A 27,623-nucleotide genomic window follows, 5' to 3' on the forward strand; every position below is an offset into this window, starting at 1 on the left:
TGAATGAGAGGTAATGGAGAAGCTCAGGGAGGAGTGAGTTGTGACTGAAGTTGCTTTTTCCATGGATGGCACAGCTTGCTTCCTTGGCAATGGGCAGTGCCGTTGGTGCTGAAGAGCTGTCTCTACCTGTGAGGAGCTCTCTCACCTGCCCCCAAACCAGCCCCAACTCTTTCTCACTGATCAGTGTGCACCCAGACAGAGCATTTATTCTGAAAATTCAGTCTGTAAAATCCCCCATTAACTCCATGAACATTCCCCCAGTTTTCAATATATGAAAGTAGGGCATTGTCATGTAAGGAAAAGAAAGGATGAGACCGGGCACTACAACATGATGCATTGCACTCTAATGCAGTTTCTCTAGGCAGGACCCTTAAGGCATCTCCTGTTTCTGGGCAACCAGACTGAGCACATGACAACTCGGCCCACCTCACTGCAGGCAAACCTGATGCTTCCTTAGAAATGAGCAGGAACTGTGTCTCACCTTACCTAACAAACGGGGACATCACATCCACACTGCCTTTGATTACTGCCCACAAAGCCTGACATCACTTCAGCTCTGACACTTGCTTTCCACAACGGAAAACCAGTGGTACAACCACACTGGGTGAGGGGGTGGCTGTTCTGCAGAGGCAGGACACCAGCCCGCAGCTTGGTCTGGAGCGGACACCAGCTCTGCCAGAAGACACCTCCCATGCCCTGCTTACCAAGTGCTATTTGAATAAAGACAGGGAGGAAAACCACCCGCAGACACAGCAGATAGTTCCTCTGTGCCCAGCAGCAGTGACCATTGCCCACCGCCAGCAATTACTCCGGCAGGGAGGCGGGGGTGGGGCACAGAAAGGACATGCACCGACTGACCCACTGCACAGCCCCAAATGGGACCGAAGTCACCAGATGCAGACAACAGCCAGCAGCACAGTGACAAGAAGCAAAAATACAATAGCTGCCTTCAGCTGAAAAGGCCTTGTTAATGAAATCAGATTAAAGTAGGATGAACCTCCTATTACACAACCGCATTTCTGCCGGTGCGTTTCTTGTGGGTCTATTTATTCAAAAGGAAGCAGAGAAGTGGCCGAGTGGTGATGCAGGGAGAGGGGGAAGTGGCTCAGGGAAAGTACTGAGATTTCCTAGAAAGTCCACGAACCGCATGAAACCACAGAGGCATCCTGGGCACAGAATGATCATGGCCCTTCAATCAATCCCCAATTGATTTCACATCTAAACTTTAGATCATCTCAGTACAAAGCCTTTTCTCTGAGACTCGAGATGGAGAATCAGAATCTGCATTTCAGTGGAGATGCTCTGGGTGCTCAGCCACCGGCTCCGTCAGTGGAGCAGTGCTTCGGCTGGGGAAGGAGAAGGAGCCCACATCTCTGGAGACATCACTGCCCAAACCAATGCCGAGCTACTGCCTGGGCTTATTACCGGGCAGGTGATAACGAGGAGCCCTCACAGCACAAATTAACAGCTCACACTAAAGGTCAAGTGGGTAAGTGGTGTCCTCGCCTTGCAACAGGAACGTTCACCCTGAGCAGCCACAGGCTAGCGTGTGGCTCCAACTCCCTTCTCCTGCAGCCCCATCCCCTGGGCCCTTCTGGGACAAGGGCTTTCACCATCATTCTGCCGCCAAGGATTGGGAGGTTGGGGCTGAGCAGGCTCTGAGGGCACCAGGAAAATCCTGACTTTCTATTCCTTTGGTCCTGTTTGATCTCACGGCAGCAAAATACCACCTGAGCAAGCGGCAGCCCTGGTTCTAACACCCTGAAGGCTGCTGTGGAGGAACACAAGTGACAGACGCTCCCAAAGCGCTTCATTTCAGTAAGGCACAGACCTCCCCACCAGCGGTCCAAGCCCAGGGCACACTCACCAAAGGAGACGTCGCCGAATGGAGGGAAGGTACATGGAAAGGGAAAGTCGGTCCGATGACACAGCCCCTGTAAGGACAAAGGCAGAGGAGGAACTGGCTTGGTTAAAAAGAACTGCAAAGTGTTCGGCTTTCGTTACCACCGGGACGGATAGAAGCTGGTCTCAGCAGCACGGTGGGTTTCAAATCAACCCGTCACCCCTGCGCTCGGCACAGCATCCCTGTGCACAGGGGCAGCCAAAGCAACGTGGTCAGCAGGTGGCAGCTGCTGAGGTGGCTCAGGGCACCAGGGCAGGCAGGGTACACCCCCAGGTTGCTGCTGGCCCAGTGAAGGACCCTGAACAAGTGATGGCTCTGTGCCTCAGTTTCCCCATCTGTCATGTGACGGGCAGAGCTGTCCATGCAGAAGCAGGTTCATTGTAACTAGCCCTCTCAGCCACAGGTTCCCTGCTTTGGTATCTCTTTGCTGGAACTGGCCTTTCCACGGGCTAGATGGACATCTTCCTCAGACCTTATTCCACACTACCATTATGCGTGCAGGATTTTGAGGCACGAATCCACAGGAGCCCCAGACATCTACTGAGAAACGCAGCACAAGTTCTACACAGTGGATGGCGGAATCTTGGAGGAAAGTATCAGCTTGTCACCAGTGCACCGGCTGACACATCCAAGAGCAAGACTATTTGCACCACCAAACATGAGTGTCCTGAAGCCACCACACCAGCCCGCCCATCCCTAAATTCAGAGAGGTTCCAAACTCCCAAACTCACCAACATCCACTGAAATCAGCACTTGAAGCTGCACAACATTCATTAATTTCATGGTTGATGCCAATCAATGCCAGCTCTGCCTCTTGGTGAAAAAAACAAATACAGATCAAGGAGCACAGTGACCCGTGCCTCCTAGTTTTATTCACAGGACTGCCACCGGGTCTCTCGTACACATGAACAGACCCCAGCCTCCCGCAGGAGGGACCTGCACTCACCCGTGGTGTCCCAGTTCCAGCACCCCTTTCTAAAGAGCAAAAGAACAAGCGTTCAGGACCTCGTCAGGTCTGTTTCCAAGCAAAGAGTGATCACCTATGGTTTGGGCATCTTCTGACTGCACAATCAAAAAGCACTCAAAATCTGACTTTCAGGAGTTTCAATCCCATGCTAATTCTCGATTCCTGGAGCTGAATCCGTTCCTGAGAACAAGTTAGGTAGCAAATCCCTTCTGGCAATGAGGTTCCCTCTCCAAGGACCTCACGTAATCAGACTTAACCTGCCAAGCCCCAGCATCCTACTCTGGATGGAGCAAAGGGAGCAGACATGCTTTCCGTAATAGCACTTGCCAAAAGACAATAGAAAACTGCCTCCAAACCAGCCACAACTGGGTCTCACACTGGGAAACTGCCAAGGGTGAGCCTTGCAGCGAGGGGGGAAATAACTGCCGTTTCTGCTGAGCACACAGGAGCTGTGCTCAAGGAAGTCAGACCTGAAGGACTGCCCAGAGGGCTCGGCCAAGCAGCCAGCCCAGAGCCCTGTGCGCTACAGCCGGTAACAGCGCAGCTTGCAAGAGAACGGGGGAAGAGGGCAGTCTTTATGGCAACAGCCACATCTTCCAATAGTGCTTCTGAAGGGAGATCGGGGTCCTCGCAGAGCAGGAAGGAGCACAAGGTAGGAGAGGAACCACCTGCACTCCCACCGCTGTTCCTTCCTCTGCAGCCCCATGTCCCACCAGCCAGCTCATCTCCACTCAAAAGAACTGGGAGTTTTTCCCTCCCTGGAGAACTAAATCCAGTGCACAACCCCCCCTGAAGAGGGAGGCTCGGCTTGCCCCGGTGGGTGGGCATCTCAAAAGCATTTGAAACAAACAGCTTGAGTTGTGGGGCTGGAGAATGAGAGATAAGGGCTGGACAGGGGTCCTTGGAACAAAGGCAAGACAGAAAGCAAGGAGGCAGATGCCATCTCGAGGAGAGGAGTCTGCAGTGGGAATTACTGTGGAGGCACCCCCCAGGCTCCTGTAACCCTCCTCACCTGACGGTCAAGGTCACGGGCTCAGGGGACCCATCCACACTGAACCGGAATCCTTCTGTGAACTGCCCCAGGGCGGTGGAACTGAAGGAGATCTGGATGACTTGGAGGACATCTGGTAAAACGATGCCCTCCTGGGGGAGAAAGGAGAAGCAGGAGCCCAGAGCGGTCGCCGGAAGGACCAACTTGGAGGGGGCATCAATGACTCCTTTGTTAAACAGGATCACCTGCAGCAGCAAGAAAGCAAAATGGAAATACATGAGGAATCTTCTTTCCTTACAGAAGGCTGATTTGTTTTCTAATTAAACTTCTACAAAAGGCAGAAGATGCTGCGTGCTGCTGCTTGGCTGAAGCCAAAGAAAACACAACAGGACAGTTTCTGCCTTTGGGTTTTTGCATGCAAAAAACCCCAGTGATAACTTCACATAAACAGAGTCACTCTGGGTTTATTCCACTGACACAGAGCAGTCCGCTTGGACTTGCAGGGCTGAGGATGTGCTCAGCATCACCAAGGCGATGCAGACCTGCCCCAAAGAGCAGCAAAGGGCGGTCGCAGCATTACAGCGAATCGTCACCTAACTGCTCCCGCTCCAGATGAGCCCAGTCCTGCCAAGGGCAAAACACATTCAGCTCCCGTTACAGCCAGCAAGTTTACTGGATGTAGAAAATACCTTGGGACAGCCCCATAACCAGCTTCAGCAGCACTCCCCGACTCTGCTAGGGTACGTCAGTGAGGCGCATTTTGTTCTTTTCTTTGATCTGAGAGTCTCTTTGTCTTTGCTCAACCAGACATGTCAAGAAAGGATGAGAGTGAGGGGCATAGCAGCTCCACCTGCTCTAAAGAATCTCTTTCATAAATATTCACAGCCATCATCTACTAATTTACCATTATTTACTGTTCCAACAAGCTACACAATCCTGCAGCATTTGCTGAGATTCAGCAAGAAATGCCCACACCTGCCTGTGAGTATCAGCACACTGGTGGTCACCAAACCTACCCAAAGCAAAGCTCTACAGTTTCCGAAGGCTGCAGGTGAAATCCGGCCATTTCTGTGGACTTATCTACCTGCTTGGCAGTTATTTTCCCTAAGTTTTGTCCTCGCAAAACCTGTCAGAAAAACTGAGACAGAAGCAGAGGTACAGCCCTTATTTTTTTAATTTTGCAGCTGCTGTTGAAAACATTCCTGTATTCAAATTCTGCACTGGTAACTTGGAAACTACTCATATGTTTTACACCTTAATTACAAATTGCACTTAGGGATCCTACACTGAAGTTTACCTCCAGTCTGGCTACTTAATACAGCACTTGGAGTACCATCTACTTATTCACATTTTCTCCAGTAATGAAACCAACACATTGATATATATAGAATCAATAAAGAATCAGCATTAAAAAATGCATACATACAGTGCACAATATTTTGGCAAGAAAACACCTTAACGTGTCCTTCCCTGCAACAGTCAAGCTTTTGAAAGTGTCTGGCACCATGTACTGCCTCATTTTCTACCGCCTCCAGTTGCTGTATCTTGGGGGTTTTTTTGGTTGTTTTTTTTTGAGAAAACTTGCCACCATCGGCGGGGGGAGGCAAATACCCAGAAAGCTCCTTTGCTTCATTTCCAGAACTGCCCTGCTCTGTTCATAGAGCCAGAGGGGCACCAGGTCTGAAGGGTGGCAGGAGGCTGCTCAGCAGGGACAGCGCTCCCGGTGCCTGCGCGGGCAGCTCTGCACGGGGAGGCTGCCCGGCTTCCCTCCGGCGCCAGGATCCAGCAAGTTGCGCTTCACTGAAAGGTGTTTGCAACGGACTCGAGTCGGAACACAACACCTTTGTTCCAGCTGCTTTTTAACCGCCAGGGTACCAGGGCGCAGTGCATCTAGGGCTGAAACAAAAGCCTCTCGATCCTGACCTTTTTGACCCGGTGTTGCTTTCATGTGTCAAGGGCTGGATTTTCTGCATGAAGCCTCCCAGCTGGTCTCAAAGGGAGGTTGCCAAAACGCAGGGATCGGGGCTTTGTGGACAACATACACACCTTTCAGACCCCATCAAAACTATCCAGATTCTGCAAAAACTCCCACATTTAACTTACATCAAATAATGCGTGCACATAACTGCCTGTGTTGCCAGAAATCCAGCAGGTGCACAAAGCTCACTGCTGCCCCAGGGGCCATCAGGATCCACCCCAACCCCAGCAAGCCCCACTGCTCACCTCGTAGCTGGGGGCTGATGCAACAAAAACCTTCCCGATGTCCAGCTGGTCAAAGCTGAAGCGCAGCTGGGGCCCTATGCCGCTCCCTTTGATGCGCAGGGGCAGCCTGGTCTCACGGCCTGGGGAGAGGTTGCCATGTCAGTACAGAATTCCTTCGGTTCGCCTGGATTTTCCAGGCAGCCTCAGAGCCAGTCCCCGACTCCGGGCTGGGTGGCACCAGCACTAGATGCTCCGCGAGAAGATACGGGACCCTTCTCTTCCCTCAGCACATCAACTTTGCGGCTGGTTTCTAACTTCTGACGGAGCCCTTGGGCTGGTTTGTAACTTAGCGATCAGTTTGCACCCTCAGAAAGTGATGCTGCGTATAAAACATGATTTCTGAATTCCTTCCCATGCACTTAAACGAGCTTTGAAATCCATTCAGAGAAGGCACAAAGCTCACAAAACAGAGCCGGAGAGAAAAATCTGCTGTCTGTATCGCTGCAATCGGAGACGACCGCACGGGAGCTGAGAAGTATGAGCCCAAGCAAGGCAGAGCAGCCTGCTGACAGCGATACCCCAGCAGCCTGCTGACAGCGACACGCGCACCCGAGCGCTGCCTCAAGCAGGCAGAGCATCTCAGCCACCACCTGCGCCTAACGTAGGGCTCCGTACCGGGGTGCTCCAGGGCTCACCGCCTGCAGCAGCGCCTTGTTAAGACGGGGCTTTACGGTCTCCAGAGAGCAGCACTCACCTGTTCCCACCATCAAACCAAGAGCTCAGCTTTGTAAAGACGCCCCACCTGAAGCATACTGAGCAGTTACTGAAAACCAGCCTCCTCGCTACTGAAACCAGATAAGCTCTAAGTGTACTGCTAACACACATATCCCTTGCTGCAAAGGCAACTGAGACCACAAGGCTTACAGCTGAACTCCAGGATGCTGAGTTTCTTCCTTAAGTCTGCTAAGATGGCATAGTGCAGGATCTTTCAGTCTGAAGCCTTTCTTGAACCACTGGAGCAGCCTAAAGTGCCTGAATTCTAGCTCAGGTTTTGGCTTAGGTCCCCCTGCTGTTATAGATTTGCTAATAAGTTAAGATTGATTGACTTTATTTGATTGATTATTTGATTTTATAAAATCAATCATGTAATAGAAATATAAGAGGATAAGAAAATATATTTTAATGAAACTTATAGTTATAGTAAAAAGCGGCTATAAAAACCCCTCTGTACAGCCCCGTACCAAGGCCGGAGGAATTGGTCAGAATCACCTAGTAGGAATGTTTAGAACTTAGATAACAGACTTAAGATTTGAGATGATTGTTTATATGTAACCTAGGAGGATGTACTAAAATGTCAAAATGAGAATTTATGTGAACTGGGAAGAGTCGAGTGAAGCAACCCATAGTTGCCGGCCAAGAAACAGTTACCTCAAGTGGCAGGTAATTCCGGCAGGGGGAGATCGAGACCACCGACTCACATACCACCTACCCAAATCGTACCCCAGACCCATTTCCGGACCTTTCTAACCTTTACTGCGCAGAATCGGGTACGAGAGGAGAGTATGTTAATGATTTATGGGAAATCTTACGATTATGCATGGATATTTAATGAATATGTATGAATGAGTTCTATACAAGGTGTATGATTTTGAACCATGGTGTGCGTCGATCGTGAGGGGACTCACTCACGCACCCGGCCGTCCATAAAGAAATGTCTGCTTATCTACATCACATTGGTGTCGGTAAGTTCTTCATTCCGAGATTTCGGTAACACTGCCATCCCATTCTACTCTTGTACGGAAAGCGAGTAGCACAAGGAGCAGAAGATAGCCCCAGAAGTTGTACACAACCGTCACTGTGGCTTTTGTGCAAAACTATTCCTCTATCCTTTGAGCTCCTTTTGTGTGACACCCACCATTAACTAAAGCTTAGGGACTGAAAGTTGATTTCTTTTTTTATAAAAGTCTGCTGCTTAGTCATTCCAGAATGTCCAAACCAACTTCTTACTGCAAAGAGCAGCCCACGTGTGACTAGATCACAACGCAGAAAAAACCCTCCTGGAACAGCCTTTTCAGTGATCCCTGACTTTGGGCTTGCAACCGTGGCACGGGGATGTTTGATCACGTCCAAAGCCAGAAAGGAAGAGCTAGGGAGCTTTTGCTGAATTCAGTGGTTTTTCAGTGGATCCAGCCGCAGCCCAGCTGACAGCAGAGATGAGTTACACTTCACAGCTCAGGCACGCATCAGAGGGCTGTGTACTTCTATTGCACAGACACCCGAAAAGAGGCAGTACTGGGTGCTCGCTGTTCAGAAGATTTTTCCATCTTGCATCACATGTGGCCTAATTTTCATTAAAAACTTGATGTTCTAAACCATCAAAGCTCTTAGGAAATGACAAAGACTTCCAAGGGACAAGTTTTGCCCATAATCATGGGTGAGGCATGCCCCACGGCCACTATCATCAAAAAAAATCAGTGGCCATTCTTTCCCTTCTGCAGCAGGCCCTCAGCCTCTCCTGGAAGGTCTGCGGAAGCTATCCTTTCTTCTGCCCCACCATTGATGCTGGAACTTTAGGAAACCCTGGGAGTTTTATGCTCTCTCCTTCCAGGTGAACCTCAGAGAGTGCTCTCCTGAAAGGAGGAGGAGCAGAGTAAAATACAGACCATTCAGGACAGCCGAGAGAAAAAGAAAGAAAAAAGAGAGTATGTCCCGCTCCTCGCTAGCAGCTGGGGCTTCCAGGAGCACCCAGCCGCTGGCCAAGGCCTGGGTACCCCGGGCTGGGACCGTGTGATGCCCCCACCACAGCATGTCCCAGAGCACATGGACCAGGGCATGGAGGGGCCGCAGCCTCCTTGTCCTCAGTCCCAAAGCCACACCTGGTTCTGTGGAGTGAGAATTCGGATCTCAGTCGGGTTAACACCTTGGCACATCATGGAGGGATTACAACTCGGCATTCAAAGAAACAGGGGTGTGGGTGGCCCAACAGCACAGAACTGTTTCCCAAGTCCCTAACTTCTGCTGCTTTCTGGCACTCATTTTTTTGCCCACGGAACGTCCCCAGGTTTTGAGGTTGGTTTTGAACGTGATTCTCAACCAACCACATCAACACAGAGATCCAGTTTTACACGATGTAGGACACGGCAAGTGAAGGAAGGATCAGCACTTAGGATTTTGCTTCTCCCTGCAAAAGCGGCTTAGAAATGGGTTTTGGAAGAAATCAGATGTAACCCAGTACATTTCCATATCCAGAAAAAAACAACAAAAAAAGAATTTTAGGTGATTGAGCCCCCCCACCACGTGCTTCCTTCCAGCACTCAAGAGCCATGGCTTTATTTGCATGAATAACTAAGAAAGTTCATTTTGAGCTTAAACAAAACAAATTTCAAACCACTTCTTAACCGCTGGCTTTGCAAGTTGCACAGTGCTGATGAGTTCTGTAAATCACCTGATCCAGAAGCGTTCGGCTAAGCAATTTATGGAGGCAACTGCAAAAACACACATGGAGGCCAGCCACTTCCCCGTGGGGCTCGAGATCCAACTGCAATTTCACAGTGCTGCACTAGGGCAAAGCTTCTAAATATTCCCTGCAAGGGGCACACGCTGTCTGCAAATCGTCCTCCAAAGGGATCTGTGACTGGCATGCAAATGCACGAGGAAGGCAGTCACACTGCTCAGAGTCGTCAAGAAGCAAAATTAATGACTCCCTAGTTAAAGATCACGGGTTTCTTCTTTAAACTCTTTTTGCACCCTGGGACAGTCTCCACCCTGACGATACAGCAGCTCAGCTCTGTTTTGTGAGGGATGGGGGGTAGGTGACCTCCTTGAGGTCCTCTCCCAAGGGGCCCATGGAAGAGTTCAGATCTCCTGAGGGACCACGAGGGTTTTTCCAGAGCAGGCTCCTCTTTCTAAACACCGATCGCTTGCCCAGCTCTGTTTCCTGTAACTCCCAGGTTGCATGTAAGTAATTTTCCTATTTCTCTGCCACAACAACAACAAAAGCTCTCCAGGCACAACCCCTGGAGATCCCTGCAGCAAAGTGATGGACAGCCCCACCACCACAGCAAAAATCCCAGGGCCAGGAGCACAGCGCTGAGCCAGGATTCCCTTGGGAGCAACTTTTTAAATCAACCCTTTCCTTCCACAGCTCTAACAACTGCAGCTGGCGGCCAGGAAGGCGGTTTGTTAACACGAGCCCTGGTTAATTACTGTAGGTGGCATTTGCCAAGTAAACCCTGCGCAATTACCGTATCAATAAAAAGCTGTTTCATGGCCTTTGTATCTGTCAGCTTGGAGCAGTAAGGAATGGCTCGAAGCAGCTGGGTTAGTGATCTCAGCACCCTCCAGAACGGGAGCCTGGCTGCTGGGGACCACGGGCCTCGCACCTCCTTCCTCTTAGATGGGGAAAACCAGAGCGTTCCCTGGATGGAAATCTGACAGGGACCTCCCACTCCTGAAAAACACCTCAAGCAGCACCACACGGACGGAGAGGAAGGACAAGGTAACCTGAACCACGGAGCTTGCTGCAAGCATTCCCTGCCCCGTGCCAGCACAGCAAGGCCATCACCTCTGTAAGGGCAAAGGCGGCGTAACTCGGTGGGTCAGTGATAACCGCTCCCAGAAAAAGACCTGACAGCACTTCTGTCAGCCGGGAGGAGCATAAAGCTTGTCTAGCAGGCTGCTCGCACTCTGACTTCTGGGGAGGGTGCTCACCCTGCTGAGGACAGCGAGCCCTGTAACACGCGACCCAGATGAAGCATAGACTTGAGCCACGAGGTGACGATTCCCACGCAGGGACAGCAGCACACGTGTGGTACGTTCACAGACACCCTGCGCTCAGCAGGGCTCAGCCACTACGGTCTGGCAGCGCCTGGAGAGCGGGAGGTGACCCAGGGGCAGGGAGCACGTTTCACTCAGCTCCTACCGCCTCAGGAGCCCGATGGTGCATCCACGTAATAAAGGCTCATCCTGGAGGTCTACAGGGGCTTAGTGCTCGTCCACCAAAGCTCTTCTGCTGTGTACCTCTCTGCCTTTACAAACACCTTGCAGCACAACGAATGCATGGTATGAAAGCTCGCTGCTTTGGCTGCTCTGGGATCAGCGGTCGGAGCCAGGCGCGCTAAGCCCTGGCTCTGCACAGACCAGCTGGGAGCCACGGGGACAGCAGGAAGGTGCTGGCACTGCCCTGCTGACCACCGGCTCTTCCTAGGAATTCCGTGGGAACCAACTGGGCTGGAAGAGTATTTGTGCCTCGCCTTTGCTGTGGGTAGCAGGAGGAGGAGAAAGGAGCTGTACCTGAGATGTCGCAGCAGACTGTTGATACACTCTGGCTTCTCGGGGTCTGAAGATCACGTAAATTTCAACTGAAGAATTTGGCCAGACATCTCCCTCCTAAGACAGGAGACAACAAACCATTTACCTTCAAACGTTACATTTCTTGTTTTCAACCACAGCCCTGTAAGCCTTTATTTAGAGCATCAATGACGAGCAAGGAGCAAACAACACTTACAAAATGTGTAAGACTTTGGAAGCAGCTGTGAAAAAAATTAAGTCCCTTACCTTAACTAGCACCCGGTAAAGGCTTGCCTTTTTTTTTTAATTAGGGCTATAATAAAGGAACTAAACTGGCTGGCTTCGGCATACCAAGGATCTCTTCAGAAGTGCCAGCTGACCTAAAGAAAAGATACGGTTTCCCTCCAAACCTTCCCTTATATCCCTGTGTCACTACAGCCATGTGAACACGTCTTCTCAGATCAGAAGAGATTTAGCAAGTCAAATGGATTTTTCCATTCTTAGTTACAAAGACAGAAAGAAAGAAAACCATGCCTGCCTTCATCATTGCAGAAGAGATCTGTAAACCAGCTCACAAACAAAGGCAAGGTCCCGTCAGGGCTGGCTACCCCGGCCAGGGCTCACTGTCCAAGCCTCCCTCTGCTTGCAGGCAACAACTGGCAGAAGAGGAATATCAGGGCTTTGCAATCTGCTCCAGCTGCCTGCAGGTCTCCACAGGGGGTATGAGACATTGCCCATGACACAAAGCCCTAGTTGTCCTGGCCTCCTCCCGTTCCTGCATCACCGCTGCTGTCGGAAGCGGAACCGGAGCTGGGTCAGTGCCCACGTGGCATTTCTCTGACACTAGAATGTGATCCTGGCTCAAAATAACCCAAACCGAACACCAAAATGGTGAACTTCCGCTGCACAAAAAAAATCCAGCTTCAGCAAGAACCTGGGAGAACCCTGCAAGCGTAAATCTTCAAACAGCGAGGGAGTGGCGATGGGTCCCTGCAGGTGTTATTCCCAGCGGCCGAGGCCCCAGCGGGATGATTTGCCCAACACCACCGAGACCACGGTGATCGCTGCAGTGTTGCTGGCATCTCTCTGTACGCTGTATAACTCACCAGATGTCCTGCCATGCTCCAGGAAGCCAGTCAGTGGTGCAATAAGATCCTGGTAAGGGACATATCTCCCTACATCCAGGGTGCTGCTGGATCCCAAGGCACAGTCAGATGAGACTGCTCTAAGGCATCAGAGGAGACAAGCCTACGGACGAGCAACACAACCCATCCATTCATATGCACCCGCACAGCTCTCTGCAACAATCCTAACGCAGCATTATTGATGGAGCCTTGCACTCATATCCTCACTCCCAAGAAAACCTGCACCAGCAGTTAACAGACTCAAACCTCTTGAGCTTCTGACATGAAATCACCATTCTCCAGGATTCAACGTATTTGGACAGAAACTTCAGGCAGTACGTCCACAATCAGCTTCCCTGTATTGTCAGTGAAGCTGCACGCCAGACTGTTTGACTCAAAGGGAGAGGGCAAGAAGAAATCATCAGTTACACATTATTCTACTATTCTGTGGCTAAAAAAAAATTGTGAAGGACATGACTGTTTTGGGAAACCTTTGTCATTTCTCCCTTCATTACTGCTGTATGTCAGACCATAAAACTGGAAAATATTGTGACCTATTTCTCCTGGGAAATGAAAATAGGCTGTTGGAAAGGTTCCTCACATTCCTGCTACCCCACGGGGAAGAAAGAATTGCTGGTTAAAAGGATACACTTCACTACTCACCCTTGCGGGCTACTGCTACATAGGCGTACCAGCCCTAGGACACGGCAGGAGCCAGCGGTCTGCCGCGGCTAGCATATTCTCCGTAAGATGGCAGTTGAGTCAGATCATGGAAAACTACCGTGGATGCTTGCCAGGGCAGAAATGCAACTATGCAGTGCTGTGAACACGATACTGCAACACTTCTGGCTTAATGTCAGCCTCAGGCAGGCTGCAGCTGGCAGGTGGCATAAAATACAGACGGTGGATGTATGATGATCCAGCACAAAAACTCCTGCTGTTGTGCCCTGGCTTTGCTACAGCATATGCCAACGTGATACCCGAGGGGACGGCACACCATGACTCACCGCTACAGAAGTGACCTCAATAAGGAGACCAACCATAAATAGATGCAGATCCTATTTCCCCTCCCTCAGCCCCTAAATAATGCGAATCTCCTCAACCTCCACCAGCCTGAAAAGGAAAAAGCTGGTCTTGGAAAGCGGGGCACCACCAACTGTCGGCCTGCTTTGTTTGGTGGAGGGAGAAGGTGATCCATGGAAAGGAAATCACTGCTCAAAGCACACCAAAACCCCCAAAGGCAGAGCTGGCAACACAAGTACTGAAGTGACTCCCCAAAGTGCATCCTGTTAGTTCAGGGCACTCAGGGAAAAGGCAGCGCCAAAGCCAGTATCTGCCCCTTCCCATCAATAACCGAACCCACAGCGAGCGGAGGGATGGACCATAGCTCCCACTGGAGATGGCGCCTTCTGCCAAAAACCAAAGTGCTCTGCAGTCCCCTCTCATTTGGATGGGGACCAGCTGGGCACCTCAGCTGAGGTGGACGTTTGCAGGAACAAATATCGCTGTTATCTCCTGGCCCAACCTCTGCACCAACAGCAGTAGCACTTGCGTAACCTGCACATCTTGAAGACCACCTCCATCGGCTCAGAGCTGACACGTGGCACTGAGGAGTCGCTACCAGGCAATGACAAGACAGTGATGACTTGTCAAGGTAAGAGCAATGATTACAAATCCTTTTCCTCCCTTTCCTCTGGTTTCCATTTCCAAGGAGTCAGCTCCCACGTGTCTGTACTGTGACTTACAGCTAAGCTGTGGTGGGGAAGGTGCAGCAAAAAGCAAGGACTTTGTCCTTTGACAGCCACCTGGGCTTCTACCACAGATGCTTCTGCTGACATACCATGCGTCTTTGCAAAAATAAATCAACTTTGAGATGCACTCAGGAAGTCAGAGTTACAGAACAGCTTGTTTCCCACAGGCTTGGACGGCTGCTCAAAACGTTCATGGTCACAGGCTGACTGCAAAACCGCTCCTCCTCTTTTCTCTTATTATTTTCATCAGCAAGTTAACCTTATACAGGCTGAAACAGCCTGCTGCAGCTTCCACTGAGAGCAACCCCTGGCAGCTAACGGCCTGCTTACACAGCAAAGCTGCTGCACAAACCCTGCAAAGCCACCCTGCCCAGAGAGCCTTTCCAAGGCTATCGTCCCTCCAGCGGCCTCCTAACCTCTGGGAACCTCCAGCCACTTGTTCCAAGGGTTTGATTCTTTCTATAGGGTGCTCCCAGGCACCACAGGTGATAGGTGAGAAGAGCAGCCGCCGCTTTTGGCCAGAAGGTCCGAGGCAGCAAGGTCCCAGCTCTGGTGGGGCCCCTCCAGCAGATTTACACGGCGCTGCAAGAAGGGTCTCTGTCCACGCTACAAGTTACGGGACTCTCACCGGGGAGAAGGTTGTGGAAGTCAGCAGCAGTGGATTTTTAGATTTTACATTTGATAGGAAAAAAGACTAACATTTGATGTGAAGACACCCGTACGCCAGGGGGGAAGACAGACATCAGCAAAACTATGAATGTGAAACCCATTGGTCCATAAATCATGGAATTAATGGAAATCTAAAGACTGATAATGCTGAACCAGCCAGGAGGGGAACGACTCCTGTAGTATCCCACTTACACCCAGTCCTAAGCAAACTGTAACATCAACACAGCCATTCAGGAAAGGTTTCCACTCAAGACTTGAGGCCAGGCTACACTCTGGGTCCGTACAGCGCTACACGGAGCACCAGGACTCAGCGGGCAGCCAGGCTGCTGGACCTCACCCTAATGCACTTCAGGAGCCCAAGAGCAGGTTAAGCTCGTTATGGAGACCTAGCCCAGTTGTAATGAAGCAGGAGCCCTGCGACATGCTCCAAAACCAGCTGGCACAGCTCAGGCGATCGGCTCCCGCTCTCTGCAATACCCCCGCTGCTCTGACACAGGCTCTTGGTCCCATCATGCTGCTCTCAGCTGCAGTGGTGTGAAACTGCAGCTGTGCTCACATGGGGGGCTCTCAGCCTCATTCGGGCTATAGGAGTAACCAAGAAGAGAACAAGATCCCCTTCCTTAAAAAAAAAAAATAATAGTTTCACCTACTATAAAAGAAAGAAGAGGCTCGGATTATTCTAGCGTTTGCAACAGGATGAGAAGGGATTTTGCATTGCTCAGGCAGCAGGCATTCTTCATCTCAGACCATGCAAATACTCAGTCAGGGCTCTGTTTCGTTGAAGGACATGAGGTTTTGATTGCGCAAACACAAAAGCAAAAAGTTTTCTCCAAGTCTGCAGTGAAACTCAAAAAGTTCGTTTAAAGCTGCCAGCCTTGCGTGCAGGCTCACAGACGATGCTGGGAGGGAGAGTCACACATGGTATAAATCCAGATTATATGAAGGGATTGGTCTTTCCGTGATTAAACGGGCTGAACTTGGCCTCCTTTCCATAGAGGACCTTTTCATTCTTCAATAGGTGAACTAATGCCCATGGTTAATCCCCATACGCTACGTGTAAGGCCTGCCCTTATATATAATAATCAGTACCCCTGAACACTGTAAGGACACTTATGAAGTGCCCTTAATTTACAGCCCTTGCAGCAGAGCTCAGCTTTAGGCAGGCTCTCGCCGCCTGCCAGGAGCTCACTGTTTAGAAACGCTTTTTGCAACAACCTCTCCCAGCCTCACTAGAAACCTCATGTCTTCCCTCTCGGCACATCAAGACGCTGACGCGGGTATCTGCCAAGTGACCTCATTCAGGGAGGAGGAGGAGGAGGAAGAGAGGTTCTCAGCTATCGCTTACCACCGGCTCAATGGCAAAAATATCACTGGAGAAAAGCATAGAGTCTTCTCGCACCTTTGCCCTCTGGTTCTGGAAGGCACGGGAGAGAAGGGAAAGGCGTTCTTGGAGCGTGGGGTCCATTGCACGCTGCTTGAGAAAAGAATCCCTCTCATTCTCCTCCTGCTTCTGCAGCCTGAGACAGCCCCTGCAGCCATGGGGAGACACAAACCAAGCAGATCATTTAATAAACAACATATCTGCAGAGACTGTCGCGTAAGCGCAGGAGCAGCCACGCACTGGGGGAGGAACAGCAGGAGCAGCTCAGCAAGGGGCTGACCCCAAGCCACGGGGTCCCAAGCAGATCAGGTTATCACTTGTTCGCTGGCACGGCAGGTAGTTTTACGCCACACTCATGAGCTAAGAGGAGGTTTTTGAAAGCTAGCAGCCCTCAGGAGAGCCTCCTGGCTCAAAGCTACTGCCACGACTAATGGACAACCCACCAACACCCTCAGATGGATTTTCCTCCCGTAGAGGTGCTGGGGGAGATGGATGAAGATGAAGGAGCACACACTGCAGTGCTTCGCTGGCAAGGGGAGAGCAGCTGGGATTCAGCTGCAGGTTACCAGCATCACTCTTTTTTACCTTCCCTTTTGGACTGGCAGGGATAAGCAAACTAGATCTGCTCCACTGCCTACACTGCCATCCAGCAGAGGATCCCAGAGCATTTGAAAAGCCAACTCACGGACTTTCAGGCATTGCATCACTTCAGTGAAATTAATGGGTTTATATGCATGAAGACAGAGGCCCCGAGAGGTGAAGGGACTTTGCCTAGCATCACCCAATAACGAAGGCAGGACCAGCATCTCTGAATGCAAACCCTTACATCCAGCCTTGAACCACTGCAACATTTTTCTCTTTTTGGCCTTCTCCACAGAGCTTTGACACAGGTCACCTCTCCCTCACTCGGTAGTTGTAGCAGCAATCATTCTAGTGTTTAAAGCTCGCAACCGAGAGGTGAGAAAGGAGCACTGCTGCAGAGCACTTGCTTCCCAGCTGGCACGTGGATGTGCCCCCTTCACGCTCCAGTCCCCTGGCCACCAAGGACCAGCAGGTGACTACTCGAGGGCGATGAGGGGAAGGCTCCATACACAGCACATCAGGGCAACGTGGTATAAACAGGACCGCAATCACCACCCAGCTAAATTCCAATGCATTTAGAAAGGAAACACAGCCATGGACATTACTAGCAGCACGCAGACAGAGCCTCGGGCAAATGCTGTCACCAGTGCCAAAAATACTTTCTTTGGCTTGCTCCCTGTGGAGTGTCATGAGAAATGTTTTTCCACGGCTGACCTACAGCGCTGTGCATGAGGGGGGCTTCCAGGCACCGAGATGAGCAACCCTCAACTAAGCCTTCATCAACAGACAATAATTCCATTGTTGAATCCCAGAAAGTCCTGCAGGAGGGAGACAGAGCAAACCCCTGGGTAGACCTTGTGATGATCCAGGTCTTTTGGGGTGACAGCCAAGCACAGGGTGCTGAACTGCCTCCTCCCATTGGAAAGGTCCTCTCTGCTCTGACATCTCAAAAGCTTCTGCTACAGCAGCACAGAGGCCTCGGAGCTATGACCACCCCTAAGACTGCAAGTAAGGAAGAACAAAGCACTCTGCTCAGAGTACAGAACATGAGCTGGCATAAGATCAAGTGCCATTGGAAAAAAATGGGTTGAAGTTAACTGTGGGGAAACCTGGTTGCTTCTGAGGGGAGAGAGGATCACTCAGGGTCCCATCTGAGATAGGCAGGTGGGAAGAGATGCTAAAAGAATGGCGCAGGGACGTACTAAGAGAAGGTCATGAGACTTTTTCTGTTAACACACTGATCTTGCACAGAAGTCACACACTGCGCAATTAAAAACAGAGAAGAGTGGAAAACTAGTTTTGGCCTTCAAGGCATTTCTGACCTAATTACACTGAACTTTATTTGCTCAGAAGCCCTCAAAAAGTTCTCCAGCTGAAGGCAGTTTCCTGACCAGCTCTGGGTTCAGACTAACTCCTATACACCTACAGCCATTCAGCTCTGAGAAGGCACACAAGGACTCCCTAAATCACCCCAGCTTCTAAGTGTCTTTTCCAGTGCATCCCCTTGGGCTAGAAGTGTTTCCCTGCTGCCCCAAACGGAATTTCAAAGCTTCAGAGACACCCTGTGGAGAGCCTGCCCCACCTCTCAGCACCACGAAGACACAGGTGCTGACGCCCAAAGGCACTTCCAAGTCCTGTGCTGCCCTGCCTTCCCCGCAGAACCCTCCACCTCCGAACTCTCCGAGCCCCGGAGAAGGGGCAGGGATACCTCGCTGTGCTGGAAGCCGGGACAGCGCAAGGCAATTCAGCATCCTACAGCCGGATGGCCTCAACGTTCGGGGCCAGCAAAGCACCCTGCCCTGCGCACTACTGGACAAGAAGGCTGAAGAAGGTTGCCATCTTATCAAAGCTGGAGGGGAAGAAACTGCAGTGAATATCACAGCAGGTACGCTGCCTGCAGCTGTTAGGTGCTACCGCTCAACGCAGTCCCAGGTAAGGAGTGCCGACACCTTCCTCAGCCTCACAGACCCTCTGCGAGCCCAGGGACCTGGCCTCACTGACTTAGGGCTCCCACAGATGGGAATTTGCTCTCCGAGGAAATGCAGCCTTTCCTCCCCAAAACATGAGCTGGAACATGGATGGAACCGGAATGGGAAGCACTGAGCTCCATTACCCTGAAGCCCAGGGGGGGACACCCTGGTGTCGTGGATGGTTTACTTGTCCTACGCCATTCAAAAAAGCACCAACATCCCTCTGAGGCCGTACGTTAGTTTTACCCTTGGGCAGCGTGTCTTACTGAAATGAATCTTCCCAATGAACCTCAGCTTCTCCTGATCCTCCCCTTCTTGACTAACAAAAGCCTTCCACTGGAGTGGGCTATGACTTTACTCCGATTGTGGATGACCACGGATCTGTGGTTTGACAGCGTGATGTAGGTCTTCCCAGCTGTCAAGGAGTTCCTGTCTAGCCTGATGTTGACATCTTCAACTACTGCAAAATGAACTCCACGAAAACTATCATGATCTCGCTGTCTAAACCCATGGCCAGGTGGGTCTTGAAATAATGGGTATAGTTCTGATCTTAAAAACCAACCTGAAGCCTTTGAAATTTCTGCCCTTCTCCGAAGTACAGAGCAGCTTCTATACGAAGACTGAACAGGATTCCTCAACCTAGAAACCACACAGGAGATAGGTAGGTTTGTAGAAGTATGAATGGCCTGGGAAAAAGTGAACAAGGAAAAAATTGTCACAATTTGTTGTAAAACAGGAACCCGAGGGCCTGAAATGGTATTAGTTAAAATGAGAGAAAAGTAGTTCTAGTACTTTTCCTAGGAATATTCCTTCCTTTGGAACGTACTGCCATAGGTGCCTACAGGCGCTCATCGCTATAAATCCACAAAGCAACTGGACAAAGGCTTGGAAGGTAAAACCATCAGAAGCGATTAAACAAAGACGTGAATAAAGCCTCCAGCACAGAAAAATGCTGCCTCCAAGGCCCACGAGGGAGAAAGCATATGCACTGCCTGCTTCTACACGCTTTGCTAAGCATCCCCTACCGCTGCTCTCCTGGAGAGCACTTACACTCCCGGCTGCAGGCACCGAGGACGCTTCTGAAGGCTGGAGGGCTTTGCCGGAGCACCTTCTACCACAGAGAGAAGGATCTGGCATCGTGCTGACTGTGTAAACCCACAAACCTCCCGGTACAGACGAGAGCGTGCAGACGCCAGCGAGTCAGGAGGGAGCAGCAGGTCTTTCTGCCAGGCAGATAAACTGACACAGAGCAGAGCTGTCAGGGTTGGCCCAGGGCAGCTTCAGGCTTCATGGCCTGGGTGCCAAATTAGATGTGACATTTATTTAAGACTCTTGATGGTTTAATATATAAGTCTGGAGGAAAAGAAAAAAACAACAACAAAACAATCTCTGTACTGTACCAGCAATGTAGCCCTAGGTATTTCACCTGATGGGGTAATGTCCGTGGGTCTGTGCTTTGGGACGCTTTGCTGCCATGAAAGCACATTTACTGAATCCAGACGTACCTGCCCTATCGTTACTTACACAACACAATGATCTTATTACAGGCTGTCAGCTCTCTCATTCTTACAGGCTTTTGACGTATTTCCCAGAGACAGCAGGACACAGCTCACTCTGCAACCTGAACAAAGCAACACCTGAACTTGAAATTAAAAGAGAGGCTTCTTACACAGCAGTAGAGCAGGTGCTTTGGGCTGTGCACTCCTGAGCGATGCTCTCTGAGACAGCGGGAACACCACCGTGTTTTATTCCAGCATCCATCTGCATGGCTATGGCCACCGGTATCTCAGCACATCATGGTAACTTTTAACTATCTGAAAGTAAGAAACCCAGCACTGGGTCATCCTCTGGGGGGCCTGTTGTGCAGGAGGAGAGGGAATTTACAGAAGAGCTAAAATATCTTTCCGAATATTAAGCAAACCCTTGAACAAGATTTCAAAACAAATTTCAGGTTTTATGAAGAATGCGTTCCCAGCATTCAACAGCCAGTACCTTCCTCCATCGATTACTGCTCTAAATATTAGGAAGCTGGTAGCCAGATGGATTAGACTGAAGAGAAACAAAACAGCACTCTGCTGCCTTTCGTCCTCACCGTAATATTCTCCCTCTATCCCTGTAACTCCCTCCTCGCTGAATTTGGATTTTAAACCTTTCTAGGAGTGCATGACAGTCAGGTTCAGAATATTTGGGTAACAGGGAAAGCAAGTTTAAGTTAATTTGCCCAGTTTGTCAGAAAACTATGCCTGGCTCTCACCTCTTCTAAAAGAGACAGGTCCTGCTGCTTTTTCACTGAAAATACAAGCAAGCAACGAAAGCCGAGCTCTTCACTCAGAAGTGTCATTGTACCTCCACATCGACCCTTTGAGCAGTTCTTTTGCTCCTGCTACTATCACGATACCCAACTGCCTCACCATCACCAGCATATTCTGGTTTTTCAAACAGCATGCAAAGGTCTGCTGGTACCACTTCACCACCGGAGAAGGGAGTCACTTCACCAGGCTAACGATCTCTGGAAAGCGAGAGGAGTCCCCTGCGGCTGGATCCAGCCCTCCCCACCATATGCTTTTGGCTGCACCTCCCACAGAGCTACCTCGGTCAGAGTCAGGAGCGCTGCTCTGAGCTGTTTTGCTGTCAGGAAGCTAATGGCATCACCTACAAAGTGTGCTGGGTCTCTGACAAAGGCCACCTGTCAGTCCCCACGCTCGTATTTCCAGCACTAGAGCAAAACACAGGGCAGCGACAGTCATTTTTAAGTGCTTCTCGGAGGCAGTGCTCATGAGCTACCTTCAGACATCATTAAAACCATCGTGCTAGTTACTCCAGCCCTAGGAGCAGCTTGTTTATAAACCTCACCATTAAATAACTGCTGCCAGCACAGGGGTTTCTACAGGACCACTGCCCAGGCTACAACAAAGCTCAGGGCACCCTAATCATCACTGCTGCCACAGCTGATGCTGTCAACAGCTAAAGCCCCCAGCAAAGCCCCCTCTGAGCCCATGCAGCCCATCGCAAGGAAAGGATCTGCTACCCCAGAGCACTGCAAGCCACCGTGAGACAACAGATGGGCAGGAAAAGGGAGATGGAGAGCAATGACCAGCCACAGCGTCTACGGGACAGGTCGCAGGCTCTTCAGACGGCTCTCCTGCACTTAGGAGTCACCTTGCTTTCCACCAGGCTCCTTGTTGTGCATCCTCCTGTAATGGAGCACCCAAAGGATTCCCCATTACCTCCTCCGCACTGTGCTTAGGAAGGGCTGTTGGCTTTCTTACGGGATGAAATACTCCAGCGCAGGAATATCTGGGAGCCAGCACAGAGCCTTTGTGCTGCCCAGTGTGAAGGAGCCTCGCAGAATGGACTGAAAGGACAATGAAACTGTTGGATAACACAAGACAGCGCTGCCGCATATCCAGGATGCCGTGGGCTATATATAATCATTATTGGTACTACAGCCATGATACGCTGGGGTTGCTGATCACTGAAACACTGCTTTTGGCCCACGGGGAAAGACAGGGCAGGAACCTTCCTTCTGATTGCCTGGCAAAGACATGCTTAATACGCCACTTCATAAATCAATCCCCCTTCAAGCTACTCTTCTGCTTCTCAGCAAACGCTGATTGATCCACCAGGAAAGGAGACTAATGAATGCTCAGTTCTGCCCCGAAACGCATCCAGGGTTCATGGCACCTAAGAACATACTAGTGATTTCCACTGATGATAGAAGAGACAAGCTGCAGTCCAGGATGCCCTGCAAAGAGATGAAAACTACATTCTCCCAGAAATCCTTCACAGGCTAAGAACGGGATAGGCGGCGTCACATGGAAGTCTGCTTCTGGGGATGAACAAAAGAGCCAAAAGGAGACTTTTAACTCCAAATAACCCTCCGAGCACCCACCCCCAAGCCGTGCTCATGCAGTCAACGCCACGGGTTGCTTTAGCAGCTTTTTTGTCAGAAGGGGTGTTACATAGTTTGGGAGATATAAAGCCATGACTAACAAAAAAAAAAACGATCAAGCAAATGAAGCACAAACTTAATTCCTCTTCTTCTACCCTCAAAGCGACAGACCATCGGCTTTGAAACAGAAGGCCCTAGAGAGGGGCGAAGGCCATACTCTGTTTGCAAGAAATTTAACAACCTTATCTAAAACAGTATATATAAAGAAAAATCATTGTTACAGGCAGTTGTGGAAAAGGGGAACAAAGACAGGAAACAGTTGTTAACTGTTAGCTGATCTGACATAAAGGAACACTTTGGAGAGCAATTATACTCACCCATCAATCTAATTGATTTGAACCATAAAAGCCTATATAACCAATTATTTGTATAACGTATTAGTTACCAATCCTCAGTCCGCTGCAGCACTGCTACGATTAAGATGCAAAGTCAACATATAATTGCACAAACTCCTATTTACACCTTTTTTTGCCTACAGTATATGCCACCCTGCACTCGCTTTGAAGCAGACGTACAAGAACATAAAAGTCCAACAGAAACTAGCCAATCCTGCTGGGAATTCTCACAAGTGAAGGAAGAAAAGCACAACATGCACCCACGACCTGAGGCAAGCAGAAAGGAAAATCCCTTTGCAAAGTTCTTAAATGCCTGGCAGTCCAAGGAAAAGCTGGAGCAGCCTCTTGTAATAACCACGGCGTCAGAGCCTGGCTTACACCTTAGGATAACACAGGAAACAAGATCTTTAAAAACTCACCAAACAAAACAAGTTTGTCTGCATCTGCTAGCACTAAACACAAACGGAAATAATTACATCAGTTCACGCACTACAGTAAAGCTTTGGAGCCAAGAGAGGCTGCTGCTTAGGGAAGCAGAAGGTTTCCCCACCTCCCAGCACTGGTAAGAAGCCACTACCAGCCTGCCTGGTGTTGAAGGATCGGAGAATTGCGCGGCGATGAAGAGCTACAGACCTGACCAGCAGTGGCACACAGCGGTGGCCACCAGAAGCTATGGGGCTGTTGCCGTGAATTTAGCTCGATAGGAACCGAACACACTGCGACATCAGAGCCGCTGTGAACGCTCACACCAGACCAAGGTTAAAACCAGAAATGGTTTTGGCATTCCCACCCTGGTACCCTGCACGACACAGGCACAGCTCCGGTCAAGATGCAGCGAGGCAGAGGGTTTGCTCAGGCAAGTCCTGAGCCTCCTCCGCTCCGGCTGGAGTCAGCACAAACCGCGAGGGCTCAGCAACCTGAGTGATCTCAGGAACGTGAAACGCAACACAGCAAGGGCTGAACCTCAGCTAAACCCTGCTGCCTATCCACATCCATCCGTGGGTTTGCAGAGAGAAAAGACAAAGAAAAAGGCTTGATCTAGAGGCTAAGCCAATAGGATTTTCATTTTGTTTTCAAACAAGTTCCTGGAAGCTACTGATGGCAGTGCCAGCCTGGCAAGATGACAGGACCTTCGGTAGAAAGGGGGTTCTTAAAGGAAAGAGAAGAGAGGCATGCAGAGGTGGTTGTCTTCTCCAAAGTCTGCACAAAACCACAGACTAATATCACAGCAAGGTAATGTTTTACTCTTGCGAGTAGCTGAGATGCCCAGAGGTGATGGCACATCCGTGCTGCCGTTACTCGTTCAGCCTCAAACATCAATAAACACGTAGGGCTGGGATTTAATGAGCTTCCTGCGTGTGTACAGTGGCCACTAACACACCGCCAAGCCCTTGCAGAGGTGGCCTCATTTACCAACGTAAGCTGATCCAGCTAAGCCCAGCATCAATTTCAGCTGAAGAAAGGGATTCAGCACCCCAACACACCGACATTCCCGGCTGGGAACCCCATGCTGATCTGTGCAGGAGCTGAGCAGTCAGCAACGCCCCTGACAATTCCCCTCGGCCCATTTGCAACGCGATGCAGCCCCTACCACAGTTTCCCACCGCGGCCGAGATGCACAGGCTGTGCTTGCCCTGCTGCCAGCCGAGCACACCCGGTTCTGTAGTTACCGTCATCTTCACCAAACCCAAATGGCTCTAACACACCACACCAAACTCTCTGTCGTGCCACAGGTGACTGAAGAGCTCCACATCAGCTCCCTAATTAATCGTGTTTCATATGCCTTGATTTTTCCTGTGATCTCATGCCTCATTTTCCCCCATTTGTGATGAAACCTCGGTGCTTTCTCAAGCTGGCGGTTATCACTCACAGCTCCAGAGGCTGCTGCAGCACAGAGAAGCTGCCTGTGGTTAGACCGAGAAGGGCAGAGGCATCTCAGGGCAGTGGCTCAGGCCGTCCTGCGTAGGGCAGAAGACCCAGATCCTCTTCTGACATCCCCTGCCACCCTGAGCATTGCTGCCGCACTAAATACAGTGATCCCCAGCCAGTTCTTCCAGATCTACCCAAGAAATTCTTTTGTTATTATTTTTTATGCTTACGTTGCCCTAAGGAGATCTTGTCTATCGTGCAAGTGTTGGTGCTGGCTTAGAGGAAGGGGAAGATCTGAGGCCAGCTCATCACGCTTACTGACCAACCCAAACCACACATCCCAGTAGCTCTCCGGTGCTCAGTACCAAACCCCCCTGCAGCAGCCCCCCGCGTGCGGGCAGCCTAAGCAGCAGCTGCTGGCCAGCCTTCGGGACTGGGGGGCTGGCGGGAGCCTGCCAGGGAGGAGACGGCTCCGGCAGGGCTTGCTTCTCCACGCTGCAGGCTGGAATCACCACCCCTGACGCGTTTGACAAACACACAGATGTGGTGCTTCGGGACACGGGTGGGCTTGGCAATCCGGGGTTAAGTTGGACTTGGTCATCTTCAAGGTCTTTTCCAACCTCCATCATTCTATGATTCTACGAGGCTGCTGGCATTTGCCCCACGCCTAGCAAGCAGCAATGGGGAGAAAACGGTGCTGGGGACCCCCTGCTTCCAGGGCCAGGCAGCAAAGCTCAGCGGCGGGGGAACAAGGCAGCCAGACCCCTCCCTGACCCAGGGCAAGGCAAGCTCCGCCCCACATCCAGCTCCCAGCGTGCTGCACTGAAGAAGCCTATTTAGCTGCTCCCTCCTGCCATATAGGAATAACCTGAATCTGGCACAGAGCAAGTTTTGCTGCCCAGGGCTCAGGAGGGGAGACATGACTTCACCCACTTCCTACGGGGACAGGAACTGAGCCAGCGCAGGAAAACTCACTCTGATTAACAACCACGGAGCCAGAATCAGACCCTGCTCGCACTTTCTACCTGCCCTTGAAGTAAGCAATTGAGGAGCCGAGGCTGAACTCCCCCATCTGTGCCCTGGGCGTGCAGAACCACAAAGGATGCTCTGAGCCTGGGTCTGCCATCCACAGCAAACAAGCCAAGATTTGCTTTAGCACAGCTCCTGCTCAGCAGCTGTCAGCCCTCCTGCAAGCTGTGTGGGAAGTTGAGGGAAAACAGGGTATTCATCTGCCAAACACCTAGACGGTTCCTCAGCAGGCTTTTAGCACAAGGCTGGAGGCTTCCAGCAGGACTAAAACCACCGAGAACTACTCCTGAGCCACACACGTTACCTCTCTTCTGGGGAAACCGCTTTTTGGGGCTCTGAACCAAGGGGAGACAGAAGAGTAATGGAATAGGCAGTTCTGCTTGAGGGCTGCCTCCTCTTGGGTGTGCTGTCTCCTAAAATACTCCTATGGGTATGGGTTCTGATCTCCCCCCTCAAAGAGGGTGAGATCCTGCCCCAGGCTTTTACTTCTGCATTAGACTCACAGAGCTACTGAAAGAGAGCCATCCGCATCACTACTTTTATTACTGACAGCAATAAAAGCATCTCAATACATAGCGTCCGTCGGCCACGCACAAGCTCAGTGGTGCTTTGCTAATTACTGAAGTTTTCTGTGCTGACAAAGAGATGCCAAGGGATGCAGCAACCGATGGGGAAAAACTGCACAGAGGAATTTCAATACCGCACCACAGATCCCCTGGGCTAGAAGCGTGTTGTAGCGCCTTGCCACAAGGGCCAGTGGGCACTGGAGGCACCCACATACAGGCACAGGATCTGGTCCTACACCTTGAAGACCACCCATCATACTATACTAGTACTCGTTGGAGACAGGAGCCTAATGTGAGTCAGCATTTAGGGAGCTCTGAGTAGAGAAGCAATTCTCCTTCCACAACTCCAAGCATCTCGCCGGCACCTCCTGTCTCTGGCAGCCTTCTTCACCTGCATGGAGCACCTGCCGTAGACGTTATTGTTTTGGATGGCATTGGACTGGTGGATTTGCTTTGCACCTCTGGCACACCTCTGGGAACCCGTCATGCATCTCCTCAGCCACGTGTCCCTGAGCAAAGCTCACCTTCCCACACCAAGCTGGTGCTACGCTGCCAGGCTGCAATAAATGTTGTTACTGCAGCAAACTGGGTTTGGTGTACAATCAGCAGCACTCAGGGCAAGCAGCTTGGGCATCATCTCACTTGAGCAGGACTTGACAGCTGAAAGAATATCGAAACTTTATGAATACTGGATTGGTTGAGACTAGGACTTACCTCCATAAACTTATTTTCCCACATCCACACGGTCCACACAGGGTGGGCTGAACGTCATCTGGGAAAGGCCAAGTGACCGACAGGACTTTCAGTGGTATTGAAACCTTTTCCAAAGCTGTACGAGTGCTTCGCACGCAGGTTTCAGAAACCCTTTCAAGTACCATAATCTGATGTTAAGGTGCTGGACAGGGATATGCTGGAGCCCAGAACATCCCAAGTCACCCTCATTTCAGTACGAGCTGGGATTTTTCACACCCAGACACATGTACACAGGCGAAAAGGAGGAGTTTAGGCATGTAAAGCACTGAAGGACAAGTTTTCATTGTAAA

General features: G+C 50.7%; 1 pseudogene; it reads right to left on the bottom strand.

Annotated features, from left to right (window-relative positions):
• LOC130157029 (hydrocephalus-inducing protein homolog) overlaps nucleotides 1–27,623 on the bottom strand; it is a 59,488-nt pseudogene that overhangs the window by 8,236 nt on the left and 23,629 nt on the right.

Source organism: Falco biarmicus, chromosome 11 (genome assembly GCF_023638135.1).
Source record: "Falco biarmicus isolate bFalBia1 chromosome 11, bFalBia1.pri, whole genome shotgun sequence".
In the NCBI taxonomy this organism is placed as follows: domain Eukaryota; kingdom Metazoa; phylum Chordata; class Aves; order Falconiformes; family Falconidae; genus Falco; species Falco biarmicus.